Source organism: Dasypus novemcinctus, chromosome 22, assembly GCF_030445035.2.
Source record: "Dasypus novemcinctus isolate mDasNov1 chromosome 22, mDasNov1.1.hap2, whole genome shotgun sequence".
Lineage (NCBI taxonomy): Eukaryota > Metazoa > Chordata > Mammalia > Cingulata > Dasypodidae > Dasypus > Dasypus novemcinctus.
In genome coordinates, this window is record NC_080694.1 from 52175728 (window position 1) to 52179651 (window position 3924).

Consider the following 3924-nt stretch of genomic DNA (forward strand, 5'->3'; position numbering starts at 1 on the left):
TTAATACACAAAACAACTTGGAAGAAACTCAAGGGCATGCTGCTAAAGAAAAAAAGCCTCTCTTCTCTCAAAAGGTCACTGATTTCAAGATTCAAGTTATACAACATTGTGGAAATGACAAAATTATGGAAATGAAGTAGAGATTAGTGGTTACCAAGGGTTTCAGCTGGGGGTGGGGGAAGTATGTAAAGGGTTATATAGATCTCTGAAAGGAGATTGTGTGGTGTTAGAAGAGCTCTGGGTCTTGATTGTGGTACTGGTTACATACATCTCCACGTGATAAAATGACACAGAACCACACGCACTTTATACTCGTGCCAGTCTCCTGGTTTTCTTACAGCACATGACTCCAGTTATGTCAAATGTAACCTGAAGGGAATATGGGACCTCTCTGTACTGCTTGCTACTTTCTGTGAATCTATAATCAATTCAAAATAAAAAGATTTTCAAAGATGGTGCCCAGGCCGCAATTGGGACCAAGAAATAGAAATCTCTGGGGCAGGAAATGTCTTGACTTCCCAGGTTATTAGTGCAAAGAGCTCCCTACGGGTTGGCTTAAACCATGGGAATTTATGGCTCAGCGTTTCAGAGGCTAGAAGGCTTGCTTCTTCCGGTGGGTCCTGGTTCTGGCTGACCCAGGTCTTGAGTTCCTTGCTTTGCATACTCGCCTCGTGTCACATGGCATCGTCCTCTCCTTTTCCTTTAGGTTCCATGTCCACTGCCTTCTGCTTCAGGCTTCTGCCCAAGGCTTTCTATGAGGCCTCCAGGGGCAGGATTCTGAACCAATCCTGACTCCACTGGCCACACCTTCACTGAAACTAGCACCTTGCAAACAAAGGTCCTATTTCCAGTCGGTTCACATCCCCAGGAATGGGATTAAGATTAAGAGCATGCTTGTTCCCCCATCCCCCACCCTGATTTGGGTATATAGGTCAACCTATCACCAGAACCAAGACACCTGGTTGTTTTGTTTTGTTTTAATTCATCAGGGAATTCTAGCTGGCTTGGCTTCAGCCAAGCTCGGGCTCCTCCTGAGACTACAGGTGGATGCAACACCTGTGAGTGAATCGGATGCTTTTAAGGAGAGAAAGGAAAGCACTAAATACACAGACCATTGTAGGTTTTTTGAGGGTTTTCCCTCCCTAATATTGCAACTTTGCATATAAGTGAATCCAGGTAGTATGGATGGCATAATCAGTCATCCGTTACGTAACACATCATTTTCTATAAAAATGCCACCCCTAACTCAATGTTCTTTGAATTCTAAAGCTTGGGGTATCAATGTCATAATTTTTAAAACACTAGGAAGTCATTACAATTACCCTTAAATATGCAATTTTAGAAAATTAATGTTTCACTGTCTTCATTTTTGATGGGTAAAATGTGTTTTTTATTTTTTACAAAAGTAATCACTACTACCAGCAGTAATGCCAGGGATATGTGAAATGCAATAAATAGTTCCTCTACAAACTATAAGCTCTAATGCATCAAATTAATTTGACTAATAATCACCAACTACTATCTAGTAGTCTCTTCACATTGAACTGTTTGAGAAATGTGTTGAAAACATAGCGTCATGTACCAACAAAGGAGCACTTGACCAACTAAATGCCTTACCTGGTAATTAATTATTCTTTATCGCCATCATCAAAAGACACTATGCATCTATTCAGCGGGGTCGGGAGATTAAAAGTTTCTAAAAGAGACTTGACTCCCTTCAAGGCGCTTAAAATCTGCTCGAGGATGGAACCAGCTATATAAAAAGATAAACGAGAAGGCAAAGAAGCCCATGCGAAAATCTGGACTAATAAAAAGCAGAAAAGAGCCAAGGTGTTTGTTTTTAACCGGAGGTAGTTTTGCAAGAGCTGGGAAGTTTACATTCTCTGGGCTCAGGGATCGTAAGATGAGCAGCTTCAGCAATGCAGATTTATGCTGTCCACGGGATGGTTTCACTTAGTTCTGTTTTGAAGAAAAAAGTCTGGCCAAAAAAAGTGAAAGAGAAGCACGAGGCTGGACCTCCCACCGAACCCTGGTCAACAGCGTTGTCTCCTTCTGCCCACTTGAGTGGGGAGTGGGAAAACGGAATGGATTACGTGCTCTAGTGGCCTGACTCCTGGACCACCAGTCTCGCTCCTTCCAAATACGACCCTCACGTACTCCTGCACTCTGATTTATGGCACTACAACTCCCCAGCTTTGTTTTCTGTTCTGGAAAGATGTATCAAATTGGAAGCGATCACTACAGCAAATTCCAATCGTCCTGAGGTTTGCTTTTAAGGGCGAAATAAGAATCACCAGGTTTTAACAGAGGGGTCGCGCCAAGTTGTTTTGTGATCGTGGGAGGTAATCAACACCTACTTAGACTTGCTTCCCTACGCCCTGCATTTTTATCATTTTCGCAATTATTACAACGCCTTTTTTCCCCCTCCTTTGCTTTAAGTCTTTGGCAGGAGCCTCGACTCTGCAGGTGTCCACGCTGCAAGAGCTGAACCCAACCGCTGGGACGTGTGCGGAGCCGAGCAGGGGAAGTTGCCCAGCACGACACGGCCCCGCTGGGGACGTCGACGCAAAGGGGCTGCGCGCGCGCTTTGCAGAAGACACCGGTACCAGGGCCCCGGAAAAGCGAGCCCGGCAGGGGGCTCTCACCCGGGTCGGGAAAAAAAACGGAGAAAGAGAGACCCCAAACAAAACGCCCGGGCGCCCTCCGGCCCCGCCCGAGGGGGAGAGGGAGCGCGCGCGCGCCGCCCGCGCCGCTCCAGCTGGAAGTCATTGTGCCGCGCGGCGTCGGCGTTGCCACGGCGACCGCCCGGCCGGCGCCGGCGGAGGGGGGCGGCGGGCTCCGTGAATGGGTGACGTCACGAGGCCGGCGCCAGGCAGTCTGGGCGGCGGAGCCAATGAATCAGCTGGCGCGGGGGGGGGGGGGAGGAATGCGCGGGCGCGGCGCGGCGGGGGCGCGGCGGGCGGCCGCCGGGTCCCCCGGGGTCGGAGGAGCTAGGCAGTCCGCGGAGCGCCTCTGGGCCGCTCGCTCACCAAAAAAGGGAGAAATCAAACTTGTCTTTGCTGCTGAAACGGACTCGGAGCACGCTGCCGAGGTCCCCGCGGCCTTTCCTGTGTGCCCCGCGCCTTGCCGGGGGCGGCGCAGAAAAAGGGGTCGCCGAGTGCATTTTCCTTAACGATGCCACAGGGCTGCTTTGCAGCGCCCGGGAGAGCTCTAGCAGGTCAGAGGTCCCCAAGGGCTCCGCTCCTGCAGGGCTTGTGTCTGCCGTTTTGTTTCCCTCTGTCCCGCCTTGCAGCCCCAGCCCCTGGGTGACGGTCGTTTCTGCGCGCCCTGCCTTCAATGCTCTCCTTGGCACATGGTTGATGGAGAAGGCCCAGTACAAGAACAAGTGGTCTGTGGGTAAAGGCTTGACTGCAGTGAATGCCCTGGAATTCCTGCTAAACATCCTAGCTCTTTTGGGTGCTCATGTCACCAAGGAAGGGCCCAGAGGCTGATCCTATGAGTTCAGGATTTTGGGAAAAGAAAGTTTTAATGCAAGGTCAGTCGGTCTTGGAGACAGGAGTCGTGGCTTACATTTTATGGGCCTGGGGTGGAACAGAAGTGGGGAGGTTTGACTTGGCGTAGTCCAATTGGTTATTTATAGAGCTGCCCTTACGTGGTAGAATGGATTTTAGGCCAGATCTTCCATACTGGAGGAACGTTCGCCTTTGATTTGCTTCTGATGTCCTCCTGTCCCCGAAAATTTAGCGCCCTTGGCGACCGCGTCTAAAGGACAAGAGTCAGTATTTCCTCCGCATGCTCAGGTTATATTCCTTGCAGATAAGCGAGGGAAAAAAAGGTCGCGGGAACAGAGGTCATCCCCACACAAACCGGTTTCAGCCTGCCCACGGTTTCTCACTTGTTGGTTTTTGGTTGTGGCCAAGATTG

The 3924-nt window shown here is 49.9% G+C and overlaps 1 long non-coding RNA gene across 1 annotated transcript; it reads left to right on the forward strand.

The window, feature by feature from the left end:
* Nucleotides 1–1840: 1840 nt before the first annotated feature.
* On the forward strand, nt 1841–2764 carry LOC139437304 (uncharacterized). Its single transcript, XR_011647048.1, has 2 exons — nt 1841–2342; nt 2440–2764. It is a non-coding gene; the product is annotated as an uncharacterized lncRNA (long non-coding RNA).
* Nucleotides 2765–3924: the final 1160 nt, after the last annotated feature.